The sequence below is a fragment of the Hemitrygon akajei genome, chromosome 11, assembly GCF_048418815.1.
Source record: "Hemitrygon akajei chromosome 11, sHemAka1.3, whole genome shotgun sequence".
In the NCBI taxonomy this organism is placed as follows: domain Eukaryota; kingdom Metazoa; phylum Chordata; class Chondrichthyes; order Myliobatiformes; family Dasyatidae; genus Hemitrygon; species Hemitrygon akajei.
Genome location: NC_133134.1, coordinates 113,609,054 through 113,627,009, shown reverse-complemented (window position 1 = coordinate 113,627,009; position 17,956 = coordinate 113,609,054). Strand labels below are relative to the sequence as shown.

General features: G+C 45.1%; 1 long non-coding RNA gene across 1 annotated transcript; it reads left to right on the top strand.

Annotated features, from left to right (window-relative positions):
- Nucleotides 1-313: 313 nt before the first annotated feature.
- On the top strand, nucleotides 314-17,519 carry LOC140735172 (uncharacterized). Its single transcript, XR_012100708.1, has 2 exons — nucleotides 314-429; nucleotides 17,245-17,519. It is a non-coding gene; the product is annotated as an uncharacterized lncRNA (long non-coding RNA).
- The last annotated feature ends 437 nt before the right edge of the window (nucleotides 17,520-17,956 follow it).

Sequence of the window (17,956 nt, the reverse complement as noted above, 5' to 3'; positions counted from 1 at the left end):
CACTTCAGCCATCAGCATTTGTGAGACCTAATCTTTTTTGAGACGATCTGCATTGCTTCAGTCTCAGTTTTCCAAAATAACCCTGGATAAGTCAATGACGGATACCCGAAATCCCCGGAGACCCTACGCTCCTATCAATAGAAACTGCAGCTGACACTGATAACCTGCTGGCCGAGACAACTTACGTTCACATGGCAGCTCCCATCAAAAAACAACAAGCACATTCCAGCTGACAAATTCCTTCTGAACTGAGTTCTTCTGTGGAACAGGGAAGGCAGTATAAGGCCATGTCTCAGAAATGGCCAAGAGCACAGCCCCTGGAGCTGCCTTCTAGCTCCACCGACTCAGACTCACTTTGAAGCTCTGGTGTTGACTGTGGAAAATCTGTACCTTCTTCCTGTGGAACTCCAACATCCCAAAGATGTAAAGGTTGGTGGGTCCACTGGCTACTGTAATTTTCCCCCTATTTTAGGTGAGAGCTAGAATCTTACAGGGATGGGGAAATTGATAAGAATGTGGGGAGAATAAATTAGTCCTGGGTAAGATTAGTGTAAACTACTGTTTGCCATCGATCGTGTGGATAGTCAGAGGCTTCTTCCCAGGGCTGAAATGGCTAACATGAGAGGGCACAGTTTTAAGGTGCTTGGAAGTAGGCACAGAGGAGATGTCAGGAGTAAGTTCTTTTACGCAGAGTGGTGAGTGCGTGGAATGGGCTGCCGGCGACGGTGGTGGAGGCAGATACGATAGGGTCTTTTAAGAGACTCCTGGATAGGTACGTGGAGCTTAGAAAAATAGAGGGCTATGGGTAACTTTAGGTAATTTCTGAAGTATGTACATGTTCGACACAGCATTGTGGGCCGAAGGGCCTGTACTGTATTGTGCTGCAGTCTTTTCTATGTTTCTATGATTCAGACACTGTGTCCATGCTGTTTGGCTTGTTGGTTGTACAGTCAATATGAACTGGCAACAACATCTCATCCACAATCACCATCGGCGCAGGCACACCACAAGGGTGTGAGCTTGTCCTCTGTCCTTTACTTGCTTTATGCTCATGGCTTGTAGAAAAGTACTACTCCAACGTCATGTTTAAGTTTGCTGACAACACCACTGCTGTCGAACCATCAGGCTCCTGAACCAACCTGGATAATTTCACTCACCTCAACTCTGAAGTGACTCCACAACACAGACTCAATTTCAAAGCCTCGACAACTCATGTCCTCAGCATTTTTTATTTATCATTATTATTTATATTTTTCTGTATTTGCGTCGATTGTCTTCCCTTGCACACTGGTTGCTTGTCAGTCTCTGTCTTTGTAGTTTTTGCAATGATTCTATGTACTTCCGTGTTCTACTGTGAATGCCACGAGAAATTGAATCTCAGGGTAGTATGTGGTGACATAAACATACATTGACAATACATTTACTTTGAACTTTGAATGTAGTGATATTATTTGAGGTGTGAAATTCGGCCTGGATACCAAGAAGACCCTCCTACTCTCCGCAACAGCGGTGCACCAGAACACAGGAAACAGGCAGAATGAGACCCTCCAGAAACCCCAGGGCTGATGCAGCACTCAATCAGCCAGCCCATCGTATCCCAGCACCACTTTCCTGCACTAATCCCCTATCCATTAGTTCCCTGAATTTAAAAGACTCATTTATGTCCCCTGAACAGATGATGAGGTTTCATCTTGGTGAGGCAACAAAGGTCTGTGAAATTATCCCATTTTTCCAAGGTCTCACCATGAGTTTGGGTTTGTACAGTGGGAGATGGGAGGCAGGGCTGTGCGAAGACCACCTCTTGTGTTCTCCAGTGAATGAGACACCAGTGAGGAGAGGCAATGGGTAATGAATAATACTCTTTAAATGGATGCAGGAGCAGAGGGCCTGAGGGTCTGAGCTCACAAATCCTTGAAAGAGCAGGTTGACAAAGCAGTTAATGATTACAATTTATGTACGACAATGCACTTTATCAATTCAGGGACAGGGTATAAAGGCATGGATGTCTTGCTAAAACTTTATAAAATACTGGCCGTCTTCAACTGGCGTGTTCAGTTCTGATCTCCACAGTATACCCAAGGTGAGAAGACCTCAGGGAAGGTCCAGAAGAGATAGAATATTCATGATTAGTTCTTTGGATGAGGGACTACAGTTACATGGATAGATTAGAGAGACTGGGTAGTTTCCTTAGGGAAGATTGAGAAGTTAGTAGTATATAAAACAATGAGGGGTCTGGGGGGAGTAGATATTGGAGGAAAGATCAAAGGTAAGAGGTCTAAGATAAAAGGGAAGTTAAATAGAACAGTAGCGCACAGTATGGGCCCTTTGGCCTATGATGTTGTACCAGCCTATATAAACCTACCTCATGATCAATCCAACCCTTTCTTCATATATGGCCCAAAGCCCTCCATTTTTCTTTTATCTTATTGTAAATATCTAGTCTGTATCAGCCTCTTCCAGGACCCTTGGCAGTGCATTCTAGGTACTTATCCCATTCTGTGTAAAAAAAAAACCTCACCTCTTACATCTCCCCTAAACTTTCCTCCACTCACGTTATCAGGATGTCCTCTGGTATTAGCCACTTCCACCCTAGAAAAGACATTGTCTGTCCACTCTTTTCTGTGCCTCTTATCATCTTGTATGCCTTTGTCAAATTGCCTCTCATCCCCCTTCACTCTAAAGAGCAAAGCCCTAGCTTGGTCAACCTTTCTTCATAAGGCATGTTCTCTGGTCCAGGCAGCATCCTGGTAAATCTTCTCTAAAGCTTCAACATCCTTCCTATAATGAGACAACCAGAACTGAACACAATACTCCAGTGTGGTCTGACTGGAGTTTTACAGAGCTTCAATATTACCTCATGGCTCTTGAACTTAATCTCCCCGACTAATGAAGGCCAACACCTCATACAGCTTCTTAACCACCCTATCAACTTGCTTGGCAACTTTGAGGGCTCTATGGACATGGGCCTTCCACTCAGTCTTTCACTTCACACTTTTCCATATTGATCTCTGTCTGCCTCTTCTCAGCTGAGCTCTGCATCTTTGCCTACGTCCTGTTGTAAACAAATTAAGAGCAACATGAGAATTAAAATCTTTTGTATGCAATGTGTAGTTGGAATCTGGAATGCCTTGCCTGCAGATGTGGTTGGAGGTAGGTTCCACTGTGGCCTTCAACAGGGAATCAGATAAATATATGATGAGGAAGAGCTTGTAAGGCTACAGAGAAGGGACAGCAGGTTGGGGACTATTAGGTTATTCTGGCAAAGAGCCAGTGCAGATACAAGGGGCCAAATGGCCTCCTCGCATGCTGTAATCATCCTGTGGTTCTGGAGCTCAGTCTGCTCAGATGTGGTACACACTGTTACTCCTTGACAATGGTATCTGTTGTTCGGACATGGGAGCATCAACTGGCCTCCTCCCCAGGCTCAAGTAATGCGCAGGAGGTTCTGACACAAGGAAAAACTAAACCATCAACTGTTTCAATTCTCTCTGGTTCAGAGGTCCTCCTGCCACAACCAATTGTGATTGAGTCTCTGCACCCTTCCTTCGATGAATTTGCCGTAGAGGGGGGCCTTGAAACTCTGATCAGCAAGGCTAAGCTTAGAATGGGACACCTTCACCCCAGGCTTTGGCACAACAGAGGGGTTATTGGCCATCGGTTCGCGTTGAGCTGACAATGAACTAAGACACAGAACTTCCCTGGGGACTCAGGTCCTTGGATCAATATGGACAAAGTGTCTTCCCTTGCAGTCGGAGTTACTCTACCCTACCTGTGTATTCCCCAGTAGTATGTTTGCACTCAACTACTGTCCAGCTGTAACTGTGCTTGTGCTTGTTTTTTATAAGCTGCACATTCGATGATGTAATCATGAATATAATAACTTCCTACACCGTCTCTACGGTTTCTGCACTTGTGATGGCCATACTTGGTGAAAAGGAAGATACCACCAATAATCAGGAAATTGTTGCCTTTGTCACCAGGACCAGTTCTGATGAAGGGTCTTGGCCTGAATTGTCGACTGTTTACTCTTTTCCATAGGTGCTGCCTGACCTGCTGAGTTCCTCCACCATCTTGAGTGCATTGCTTTGGATCTTCAGCCTCTGCAGATTTTCTTGTGTTTGTGACAATGAGGCTTCAGTTAGTTGCTGGATTATCATCCTGATGGAGTCTGCAGTTGAGTGGAGGAGGAACTGTCGTGGACACAGCACATTTAGTTTCAGGTGACGTGTCCACCCCTATAGAGTGCACCTCCATTCTCAGACCAAAACTCAGTCACCAATTGTCCTACTTAATCCCAAGTCCTGCTGAGATCTGCTTGTCCTACCAAGCCTCTCACTCACTGCTCACTTTCCCCCATGAAATGTTACCTGTCCTCATCGTTACCTGAGTTCTCAGCTGACAGAACACTTTTGCATTCACCAGTCTCTTCTCCCTCTGTCTCTCTCCCAATATTTCTCTCCCAATATTTCTCTCCCTCCCTCCTCTCTCTCCTTCCTCTCTTGCCAGTTTTTCCACCATCTCTCTCTCTCCCTCCATTCCACTCTCCATCCCAGCTCTCCCTTATTGATTTCCCCATCCTCTGTTATTACCTAACCCCTCCTTCACCTCTGTGCCCTCTGATTCAGCTTCTATCGATATCCTTGACATCTCAAATGTTTTCAATTTATACTTACATTCCTTCAGTAGCTCCACTCTCCTCATCACTACTATTCTCCTGTGCTAAACTACACATCCCACTGAGCACTCCCTTTCCTTGACTTTGATGCTCCCTCTTTTTCTCCATCTCTTACTTTATACTTCTGTCTCTTTCTCTCTCCCTCTCTCTACCTCTGGCTGTCTCTCAGTCATACCACTGACCCTCTTCACAACTTTTCTGTCTGTCTGTCTCTCTCGCGTCAATCGCTCGCTCTCTGGCTGTCTCACCTTCTCTAAGACTGACCCTCTTCTCACCTCTAACTCTCTCTATCCCTATCCGTTGCTTTGCCGTTCCCTTTCCGATTCTCCTTTCTCTTACTCTCTCTGCCTTTTTACCTTTTCTCATTCTCTCTCTCACTCTCTTTGCTCTGCCCTCTTCCCCTTCTTTCTCTCCTCCTCAATGTCTTCCATTCTTCTCTCCCTCTCGCTGTCACTCTCTCTCTCCACCCATTCCTCTCTCTCTGCTTTTCTCATCTCTCTTCACCTCTCTTTTTCTCCCCCTCTTTATTTTTCTCTCTCCTTCTCGATTTCAAAGTTTAAAGTGAATTTATTATCGAAGTACAGACCATATACTTCGTTGAGGCTCATTTTCTTGTGTGTATTCACAGTAGGTAACAAAAAGCTCAATAGAGTCAATGGCAAACCGCACACAGTAAAACTGGACAAACAGCCAATGTGAAAAAACTCTGCAAATACAAAGAAAAAATAATAATTAATAAATATTGAGAACACGAGTTATAGAGTCCTTAAGAATGAATTCATAGATAGTGGAATCAGTTTAGTATTGGGGTGAGTGAAGTTAACCCCTCTGGTTCAAGAGCTTTAAGAGACTGAGGGGTAATAACTGTTCCTGAACCTGTTGGGGCTCCTGTACCTCCTTCCTGATGGCAGAGGTGAGAGGACAGCATGACCTGGATAGTGGGGTTCTTGACGATCGATGCTGCTTCTCTCTCTCTCTCTCTCTCTCTCTCTCTCTCTCTCTCTCTCTCTCTCTCTCTCTCTCTCTCTCTCTCTCTCTCTCTCTCTCTCGCTCTCTCCCCCCTGTAGCCCAGATTCTATGTTCTGTCACACTGAAGCCTGTAGATGTGATGGCGGGTGCTGACGAACAAATGGCTGCCTGGGGCTCCAGTCAGTCAAGGACCCTGAGAGCAATGTGGATAAGTGAGGCCAGCAGTATCCTGTGACACAGCGCTGGGATTTTTACTAAGACCAGGGGCAGACAATGTCCTGCACAAAAAAAAACGATCAGATGAAAGTAAAATCTTCAGGATCATCCAGGACAGAATGTTGGGGTCAGTCCAAGTCTGGTGAACTGAAATGAATCCTGCAGGACCCCTTTGTACAGCCGCTTGCTCTCACACCCCTGCAGCAAGCTGAAGAACACCCACCTCCACTCGCAAACGCACCCAGCACCCACATAACGGGCTGCGACTGGCACCCACACTCCTTAGAGCAGCCCTTGGGTGAGAATGGTGGTAATGGTGGGGGACGGCTGTAGAGGAGGTGGGGTAGTGGTGAGCAGTGGGTGTGCGATGGTGGGGCAGTGGTGTGGGGTGGGTGTAGGGTGGGGCAGTGGTGTGGGGTGGGTGTAGGGGGTGGGTGTGGGTGATGTGTTGGGCAGGGTATGAAGGTGTGCGATGGGACGGGCTGTCAGCTAATGAGGCAAGTCTGAGCTGAAGAGGTACCTTATCAAATCATTGAGAGCGTCATCTTGCCCGTTCAGTCTGTAGTCACTCTGGCTCTGAGACAGGAAAGGCTGAGGATGACGTGGATGCCACAGATGGTCTTGTTGATCGTGTAGCACCATGATCCAACCTTCCTCGGGAAGGAAGGAGGCATCTGCAAACTGATTTCCGGAGTGATAGGCCGGTGTCAAGAAACATGAGAAATTCTGCTGATGGTGGAAATCCAAAGCAACACACACAAGGAACTCAGCAGGTCAGACCGCATCTGTGGAAATGAATAAATACTCAACGTTTCGGGCCAAGGCCCTTCTTCAGGACCAAAAAGGAAAAGGGAAGATGCCAGAATAAAAAGGTTGTGGGGGGGGGGGGGGGGGTAGAAGGAGGGTTGCTAGAAGGTGATAGGTAAAGTCAGGTGGGTTGGATAGGTAAAGGGCTGGAGAGGAAAGAATCTGATAGGAGAAAGAGAAGGAGGAGGGGCTGCTGGGGGAGGTGTAAGACAGATGAGAAGAGGTAAGAGGCCTGAGTGGGTGATTGAAGAAGAGGGGAGGGAGAGGGGATTTTTTTTACCGTAAGGAGAAATTGATATTGATTCCATCAAGTTGGAGGCCACCAGACAGTGTTGATCTTCTACCCTGAGGGTGGCCTCATTGTGACAGAGAGGAGGCCATGGACCAACATGCTAGGACAGGAGTGAGAATCAGATTTAAAATGTTTGCCCACCAGGAAGTTCCACTTTTGGTGGGTGTAGCGGAGGTGCCCCCCCAGTTTACGACGGGTCTCGGAGGAGGCTGCAGCGGAAGCATGCACACTGTAGACGATCCCCAGCAGATCTGCAGGTGAAGGGTTGCCTCACCTGAAAGTACTGCTTAGGGTCCTGAATGGAGGTGTGGAGGTGAATGGGCAGATCTAGTACTTAGTCCATTTGCAGGGTTAAGTGCCGGGGGTGGTATTGAGTGGACCAGGGAACCATGGAGGGAACGACCCACGTGGAAAGTGTGGAGTGGCGGAAGGCAAAGATATGCTTGGAGATAGAATGGCAGACGGTGCGGAGAATGATGTGTTGGATGTGAAGGCTCACGGGGTGGTAGGTGAGGATGAGAGAAGGCTCGTCCTGTGGGGCATTTCACCGACCACAAGCACTGCTATCCTTGTCTTCCAAGGTGGGAGACTGAGTTTGGGAGTTGCTGTGGGAGTGAACTGAGTGAGTGACGGCAGGACAGGTTGCAAGTGGAGCACATTGCTGTTGTACCAGTAGTGTAGGGGATACATTTTTAGGGGGTGGATGTTGCTTCTATCCCCCCTCCACTACCCTTCTCTAGGGTGGGTAAATCAACTGGGCTGGTTTATCCAGGATATTTTCAAGGTTCAGAAAGAGAGCAGAGAAAATTCACATGGATGCTGCATTGATTAGACGGCATGAGGAAAGATTGATGAAGCTAGGGTTTTTCCCTTCGGAATGAAGGAGGATGAGAGGTGACTTGATAGAGGTATATTAGGTGATAAGAGGCATTGATAAAGTGGACAGCTAGCCCTAGGGTAGAGATGACTAACACAAGAGGGCATGATTTTAAGGTGATTGGGGGAAAGTACAGGGGGGATGTCAGGGGTAGGTCTTCGACACAGAGAGAGGTTGGTACGTGGAACCACACAGGGTGATGGTAGAGGCATATACATTATGGACATTTAAGATACTCTTAAATAGGCACATGGATGAAGGGTTACATTGACCTTGGAGAAGATTAATGTGCTGAAGGGCTTGTAGTGTGGTATAAACACAAGAAATTCTGGAGATGCTGGAAATCCAGAGTGACATGCACAAAATGCTGAGGAACTCAGCAGGTCAGGCAGTATCTAGGGAGAGGAGTAAAGAGCCAATGTTTCGAGCTAAGACTCTTCATCAGGACTGGAAAGGAGCAAAGAAGAAGACAGATAATCAGAAGTTGAGGGAAGAGGACAAAGTACAAGCTGGACGGTGATAGGTGAAGCCAGGTGAGGAGGAAGGGAGGTGGGATGAAGTGAGAAGCTGGAAGGTGGTAGGTGGAAAAGGTACAGGGTACAGCTGGAGCTTGTATTGAGCTGCACTGTTCTATGTTTTGTGATTTATTAGAGCAGCGGTATTCCAGGGATGTAGTGAGTATTCCGTCACACTCCCGGCTTGTGCCTTGTAGAAGTTCAAAAGGCTTTGCAATGTCAGCAGAGTTAGTCCCCACTTCCTTTCCGTGGTTCCTGGACTCCTTTGAAATTCACCTGGTTCGTTTGTTTCCCATTCTCCCAGAAACACACCAAGGCTGAATTTTCAAAACTATCAGGTTCACTGGAAAAGCTATTATACTACATGAAACTTCTAAAGTAACTTAAATGTGTCTCGGGACATCAATTGAAATAAAATGGAACAGTTCAATTTTCCAGTTCAGATCTGTAAGAGAGTGACTACCACAGAGACAAAATTGATAGGGGCAAGGAGGGACAGGACTGTGGAGGGGTTTGAATCTTTCATTAAGGACACTCACCACCTGGGACAAGCCACTCCTCATTTCTACTATCAGGGAGGAGGTACAAGAGTTGAAAGCCCACTCTTCTCTTCTGCCATCGTATTTCTGAACAGCCCAGGAGCACTGACTCATAATTCCTCTAATGTATTATTTAATTAATTTCTTTATTGTAACTCACAGTATTTTTATGTCTTTCACTCTAATGCTTATCAGAGATTTTGTCTCTGATCCACACTCACTGTGGTCTCCCGGTGAGGAAGTCAGGAATCCAATTGCAGATGGAGGTACGGAGGTCCAGGTTTTGGACCTTGTTCATTAGCACTGAGGTGATGATGGTGTTGAACGTTGAGCTGTAATCAATAAACAGCAGCCTGATGCTACTCTATGCATTGTGCCGCACTGCTGCCATGAAACAACAGATTTCATGACAGATGCCAGCGCTAATAAACCCGATTCTGCTCAATGAAAATCAAAAACGAACTTCAAATACTGGAAACGTGAAAATGGTAGAAAAATTCAACAGATATTTAAGAAAGGGAGAGGCATATTGGTCTAGGTGGACGATGGGTGGAGCAAAGGGGGATTCTTCTGCTGAGTCTGATAAAGACTCCCAGACGTGACATGTTAACTGTTTATCTCTCTCTGCAGATGCTTCCTGGCCTGCTGAGTTTTTCCATTATTTTCTGCTTTTATTTGGCATCAGGTATTGAAGTGGTGGAAGCCAGTGCTCGTGATGATGCCACTGTAAGAGAAACAGACAAAAGACCAGAGAGTGAGGTGATTTGACCAGGGAGACAGTAACCTACATATGAACTCATGAATAAGGAGCAGGAGTAGGCCACTCGGCCCTTCACGCTCAGACTGACATTTGATGAGTTCATGGCTATTTGACTATGACCCTCAGTTCTGCATTCCCATCTAACCCATAGCCTTTCACCAGCAGCCCTAACATTACCCCCTTGCCCCACCCCCCACCCCCGCGCCGGTGAGCTGGTCCTATTCCTCAAGCTTCACTAAGCTCAACAATCCTGCTCAGTCTTTCTGTTTAATGGATGAAAATCTCACAGAAGATCTCAAGATATTCTATGATGATACAGACGAGGGAGAAGATGTGGGTAATGCAACTCAGCCCCTCCTTCACATCTGTGAAGAGGTCAGGGTGGTTCCACGCTCGGCTCACTAGTCCCTTCAGAACCCACAAAACAAGAGTGAAATCAACTCATCGTCAGCCTCAAGGAACAACCTTGGAAGGCGGGAAACACACCAGCTGATTTGTGCGCAGTATGCTCCCACAAAGAGCAATGTGATAACCGTAGATAATATGTCTCTCGGTATTAATAGCGTTATATGGTTGGCATCTGAAAGACAATGGCTGATGATGACAATCATCACAAGCCTGGGGCAAAAGGTATGGAGATCCTGAGATGCTCATTTGTCAAGATGCCCCTCTCGGCCTCACCAGTGCAGTCCAAAGGAAAGCTTATGAAGTGATACCTTTGGCACCAGCTTGGCTTCAGGAGCTGTCAGAAGGATGGTCCAGCCGCCTTAGGGGCTTCACTCCGGATTTGCTGTCTGGGTTTATTCCCTCCTGAGACTGCCCATGTCAGTGAGGCTATTTACCCATAGCTGGGGATCTGGTTCATGAGCATCAGAGCGTGTCCACACACCGGTCGGCCTACGTGCTATGTGTGCAGGAGCCAGACCTCCTCCCAGTCCTCTGTAGTTCAGCCTGAGTCTGAAACACTTCAGCTTCTGTGTGTCACCAGCAAGAAGGTGCTGCACAAGGCTTGTTGTTGGAGGGACTTACACACTCAGCTCTCATTCTCGTAACACTGCTAGCTAATGGAGAAATCTGGAAGTAGGAGTGACAAGCACTACCCTCTACACTTCCAAATAGATACATAGCAACAACCACTTTGACACCAATAAAGTATATATTGGCCAGAATACTGAAGAGAACTGCTGTGTCCTTTGAATATATTTAAGTGCGAGGGTAGGGTCTCAGCTTAATATTTTGTCTAGAAAATGGACATTATCTGCACAAATACCCTGCTGTGACTGATTAAAGAGAAGTTCCTGCGCCCAGTGCGTTTATATTGGTCACATCTGCAGTTTCCTTTAATCAGTACTATGTAAAATCCCAGGGGAATATGTGGTTTATGTAGGTTAACAAAGGAGTTTGATAAACACTGTTTTACAGGCTTGTATGACATTCAAATGTCTTTTTGACCAAATGACTATTTGAATGTGGTAAAATTATTCATTAAGATGGAAAGTAAAGCATTCTGTATTGAAACACAGGTCCTGGCTGTAAACCCAAATGAATGAATTGCAACAGGTAGTGTATAGGTATCAGCCACCATTGAAGAGCAAAGGACAGGCACTTGGAATGGTAACACATGGAGGGATATGGTTCTAATGTAGACGACCATAGGACATAGCAGAAGAACTTGGCCATTCGGCCCATGGACTTACTCCACCATTTGATTGTGGCTGATTTACTTTCCCTCTCAATCCCACTGTCTTGCCTTCCCCCCCAAAACCACTGACGCCCTTACTAATCAAGAAACTATTAAATATACCCAATAACTTGACCTTCACTGCCATACACAGCAAGGGAATTCCATTGATTCACCACCCTCTGGCTAAAGAAATTCCTACTCATCACTGTCCTAAAGGGATGTCCTTCTATTCTGACCCTGTGCCCTCTGGTCCTAGACTCTCCCACTATTGCAAACATCCTCTCCATGTCCACTCTATCCAGGCTTTTCAATATTCTATAGGTTTCAATGACATGGCCCAAAACTGCTCACAATACTCCAAATATATCCTGACCAGTGCCTTAAATATCCTCAGCAATACATCCTTGCTTTTATACTCTAGTCCTCTTGAAATGAATGCTAACATTGCATTTGCCTTCCTTACCACAGACTCAACCTGCAAGTTAAGCTTTAGGGAATCCTACTCTGAAACTCCAAAGTCCATTTTCACCTTTGATTTCTAAATTTGCACTCTTCTTAGAAAATAGTCTACACGTTTATTCCTTCTGGCAAAGTGCGTACACTTCCCAACGCTCTATTCCATCTGCCACCTCTTTGTTCATTCTCCTAATCTGTCCAAGACCTTCTGCAGACTCTCTGTTTCCTCAATACTACCTGACCCTCCACCTACACTATCTGCATATCTGGCCACAAAGCTATTAATTCCATCATCCAGTTCATTAACCTATAACATGAAAAGTAGCTGATCCAACACAGACCCCTGTGGAACACTACTAGTCACTGGCAGCCAACCAGAAAAGGCTCCCTTTATTCCCACTCTTTGTCTTCTGCCAGTTAGCCAATCTTCTGTCCATGTTAGATTCTTTCTTGTAATACCATGGGGTCTTATCTCGTCCAGCAGCCTCAAGTGTAGCACCTTGTCAAAAGCCTTCTGCAAATCCAAGTAAACACCATCCACTGACTTGCCTTTGTCTATCTTGTTTCTTCAAAGAATTCCAGCAGATTCATCAGGTAAGATTTCTGATCGAGGAAACCATTCTGACTTTAGCCTATTTTATCATGTGGCTCCAAGTACCCCAAAACCTCATCCATAATAATGGACTCTGACATATTGAAGTCAGGCTAACTAGCCTATAATTTCCTGCCTTTTGCCACCCTCCCTTCTTAAAGAATGGAGTGGCATTTGCAGTTTCCCAGTCCTCTGGAATAATTCCAGAATCTAGGGGTTCTTAGAGTCATAAACTCATAGAACACTACAGAAACAGGCCCTTTGGCCCATCTAGTCTGTGCCAAACTATTAATCTGTGTACTCCCATCGACCTTGCACTGGACCACAGCACCCCATACCCCTCCCGTCCATGTACCTATCCAAACTTCTCTTAAATGTTGAAATCACACCCAAATTCAAAACTTCTGCTGGTGGATCATTCCACACTCTCCCCATCCTCTGAGTGTAGAAGCTCCCCCCTCATGCTTTCCTTAAACATTTCATCTTTCATCCTTAATCCATGACCTCTAGTTCTAGTCTCACTCAACCACAGTGGTAAAAGCCTTTTTGCATTTAGCCTGTCATTATCCCTCATAATTTTTGTATCCATCTATCAAATCTCCCCTCATTCTCTTACATTCTAGGGAATAAAATTCTAACTGTTTATCCTTTCCCTTGGCTTCTTAATAGATTCCTACTAATATGTCCACAATCTCTTCAGTTAAGTCTTTCAAAACCCTGGGGTGTAGTCCATCTGGTCCAAGTGATTAATCTACCTTCTGATCTCCTAACTTCACCTTCTCTGTAACAATATCAACTACACTGACTTCTGCCCCTGCCACTTCAGAACTTCTGACATGCTGCTGCTGTCTTCCACAGTGACGAACCATTCAGCTTGTCTGCCATTCCTTTGGTCCCCTTTACTATTTCTTGGGAGTCATTTTCAATGCTTTGATTTCCACTCTCTATTTCTCAGAATCAGGTTTACTATTATTGGAATGTGTCATGGAATTTGTTAACTTAGCAGCAGCTGTTCAATGCAATACATAATATGGAAGAAAAAAACAAAATAAAAAAATAATAATAAATAAATAGGTAAATCAATTACAGTATACATATATTGAGTAGATTAAAAATCATGTAAAAGACGAAATAATATATATTAAGAAAGTGAGGTAGTGTTCAGGGGTTCAATGTCCATTTAGGAATCGGATGGCAGAGGGGAAGAAACTGTTCCTGAATCACTGAGTGTGTGCCTTCAGGCTTCTGTACCTCCTACCTGATGAGAAAAGGGCATGTCCTGGGTGCTGGAGGTCCTTAATAATGGATACTGCCTTTCTGAGACACCACTCCTTGAAGATGTCCTGGGTACTTTGTAGGCTAGTATCCAAGGTGGAGCCAACTAAATTTACAATCCTCTGCAGCTTCTTCCAGTCCTGTGCAGTAATCTACCCCACCTCCATACCAGACAATGATGCAGCCTGTCAGAATGCTCTCCATTGCACATCTATAGAGTGTACTTGTTGACATACCAAATCTCTTCAAACTCTTAATGAAGAACAGCCACTGCCTTCTTTATAACTGCATCAATATGTTGGGACCAGGTTAGGTCCTCAGGGATCTTGACACTGAGGAACTTGAAACTGCTCACTTTCTCCACTTCTGATCCCTCTGTGAGGACTGGTATGTGTTCCTTTGTCTTACCGTTCCTGAAGTCCACAATTATCTCTTTTGTCTTACTGAGGTTGAGTGCCAGGTTGTTGCTGCAACACCATTCCACTAGTTGGCATATCTCACTCCTGTACGCCCTCTCATTTCCATCTAAGATTCTACCAACAATGGTTGTATCATCAGCAAATTTATAGATGGCATTTGAGCTATACCTAGCCACACAGTCATGAGTATAGAGAGAGTAGAGCAGTGGGCTAAGCACACACCCCTGAGATGCACCAGTGTTAAGTGTCAGTGAGAGGGAGATACTATCACCAATCCACACAGATTGTGGTCTTCCGATTAGGAAGTCGAGGATTCAATTGCAGAGGGAGATACAGAGGCCAGTCTCGTAACTTCTCAATCAGGATTGTAGGAATATATCTGAAAATTCTTTATATATCTCTTTATATATCTGAAAATTATTTTGGTATCTTCTTTTATATTTCTGGCCAGCTTATATTTCATCTCTTCTCTCTTTGTTGTTTTTAGTTGTCTTCTGTTGAATTACTCCCAGAAACTCCAGCCATTGCTGTTCTGCTGTCATCCCTGCTGGTGTCCCTTTCCAATCATCTTCAGGCAGCTCCTCTCTCATGCCTCTGTAATTCCCTTTATTCCATTATAGTACCGATAAATCTGACTTTATCTTCTCCCTCTCAAATTCCAAGATGAATTCTATCATATTATAATCTCACTGCCTCCTACGAGTTCCTTTACCTTAAGCTTCCTAATCAAATCTGGCTCAACTCAGAATTGCCTTTTCCCTAGTGGTCTTGACCACGGGCTGCTCTAAAAAGCCACCTCGGAAGCATTTTGGAACCCAGCACCAATCTAATTTTCCCAATCCACCTGTGTATTAAAATACCTCATGACCATTGTAACATTTTCTTTTCTATCTCCCATTGTAACCTGCTCCCCACATCCTGGCTACTGTTTGGAGTCATGTATATAACGCCCACCAGGGTCTTGCACATCTGCAGTTTCCACAAATATTCTACACCTTCTGATCCTATGTCATTTCTTTCGAAGCATTTGATTTCATTTTAACCTACAAAGCCACCCACCTCCTTGGCCCACCTGCCTGTTGTTTGACGTGCATCCTTTGCTGTTTACCTCCCAGTGTGATCATCTTTCAACCGTGGCTCAGTGAGGCCCGCCTGACAATTTCTATCTCATCTGTAAGATCATCTACTTTCATTGCATGCATGCATTCAAATAGAACACCTTCTGCCCTGTATTCATCGCCCTTCTTCCATCAACTCCGTCTACACTTCTCGGTGCTTCAGTAGAGCAGCTAGCATAATCAAAGATGAACATTTTCGTTTCTCCCCTCTTACCACAGGCAGAAGATGTAAAAGCCATACAAAGCAGCAAACCAGAGGACTGGATATGATATAGATTTCAGTAAAGGAGGGTAAAGAAACCACTTCAGAGAGCGAATGTGTCAGTGAATGGAAGAGCTGCTGTATAGTGAAAAATTGTGTTCACCATGTTTGTATCCACTAGAATTTGGAATTAGAGGATTTATTTGAAATATGCACCATTTTGACTGACTGGAACAACACACACAAGATGCTGGAGGAAGTCAGCAAGTTGGACAGCACCTATGAAGGGACATGAACAGTTGACATTTTGAGTGGAGATCTTTCATCTCAGTCCAGATAAAGGGTCTCGGCCTGAAAAGTCAGATGTTTATTACTCTCCATAGATGCTGCCTGACTTGCTGAGTTCCTCCAGCATTTTTTGTGTGTTGTTCAAGATTTCCAGCATCTGCAGAATATCTTGTGTTTCTGACTGAGTGGATCTGGGGAGGATATTTCCCTTGGCTCAGGTGTCTGGAACGAAGGGTTGGTCTTAGTTTATGGGCAAGAAATTTAGGATTGAGTAAGACAAATCGCTACCCTCAGAGGAGGGTAAAGATACAAAGGTTTGAGAAAGTGTAAGACCGGACTCCTGCTGTTATCAGACTGTTGAACAGACATCTCTGTCACTATAAGACAAACTCTTGATCTCAAGATCTTCCAATCCTCTTTATCATTGCCCTTGTGCTTCATTTGTCGACCTGCACTGCTCTTTCTCTGGAACTGCAACATTCTCTTCTCCATTCTGGTTTCTCTTTACTACCTTGACATAATTATGTATGGCATCACCTAACTGGAAGGCACAGGAAAAGAAAGCTTTTCACTGTACCTCGGTACCTGTGACAATAATAAACCATATATGCGTAGAGGGCTGTGGGGGGAAAGACAGGTTATTCTCTTAGAAAGAAGAAGAAGAGAAGAATAGCCCTTAACTCGACGGTGGAGTTATCGGGACAACGTCATGATGGTGTTTCTGTAGCAAGCTATTCTTGTTTTTATGAGGCCGAGTTGCTAGCTCGACGTTCGACCCGACTTGGATCTGAACTCCGGAACCTTCGCTCCGGAGTCCGGTGCTGATATTATTGCGCCACCAAGTGGGACAACTCTCTTAGAAAGATGAAAGGTAAATTTACCAGTCCTGCCGAAGGGTCGCGGCCTGAAACATTGACTGTACTCTTCTCCATAGATGCTGCCTGGCCTGCTGAGTTCCTCCAGCATTTTGCGTGTGTTGCTTGGATTTCCAGCATCTGCAGATTTTCTCTTATTTACCAGGATGCTGCCTGGATTAAAGAACAGGTCTTATAGGAAAAGTTGAGTGGGCTAGGGCTTTTCTCTTTGGAGTGAAGGAGGATGAGGGGCGACTTGACAGAGGTATATAAGATGATAAGAGGCATTGATGGAGCGGACAGCCAGTGCATTCTTTTCTCAAGGGTGGAAATGACTAATACAGGAGGGCATGATTTTACGTTGATTTGATGAAAATATAGGGGGGATGTCAGGGTATTTTTTACACAGAGAGTGGTGGGTGCACACTGCTGGGGTGGTGTGGTGGTAGAGGCAGATGCATTAGGGACATTATAGAAACTTTTAAAAATGGCACATGGATGAATGAAAAATTGAGGGCACTGTGAGAGGGGAGCATTAGAATGCTCTTGGAGTAGGTTAAAAGGTTGGCACAGCATCGTGGGCCAAAGGGTCTGCACTGTGCTATACACTTCCATGTTCCAGGTTCCATGTTAGTAACAATCATATTAAATGGGGAGAAACCTTGAGGGGCCAAATTACCCACTCCTGTGTTTATTTTGTTTCTAGGAAGCCTGTGGAATAAAAGGGAGAACACACAGCAAGTGACAGAAAACAGCGAGTAGTTAGTGGGATGTTTTCCAGACTGGAGGGGAGTGGGTAACTGTGGTGAACTACATATACCTGTCTGGACACGCCCCCCTGCTGACTGCTCCTGTGGCTCCTCCCACAGACCCCGGTATAAAGACGATTGGAGGCACTGCTCCTCCCTCAGTCTCCAGGATGTTGTGTGATGGTCTCTTGCTGCTGACTGCTCTCTTCCAGCTAATAAAAGCCTATCTCGCCTCATGTCTCAGAGAGTTATTGATGGTGCATCAGTAACCTCTACGAGAGTGATAGGGAAAGCGATTCAACATGGAGCGGGCACTTATCAGCAAAGTGGGATTAGTGAAGCTGTACTTCTCTGCATTTTATATAAATGCAGGATTAAATTGTTAAGAAACTAACAAATAATCGTTTTAACAGCAGTGGTTGGAAAGGCTGATACCGATTTATCATTAACATCACCCGTACTGAGTTACAGTGAAACACTTAATTCTGCAGGCCACCCATACAGATCATTTCAAACCATTAGTAAAAATGGTATTTTCTACTGAAGGCAAGACGTTCAGATCCCAGCAGAATGTAAAGTGGCATCAGCATGGATTTCTGAAGGGAAAATTCTGTGTGTCCAACCTTACTGAATATTTTAAGGACACAACGGAGGGAGTGGACAATGCAG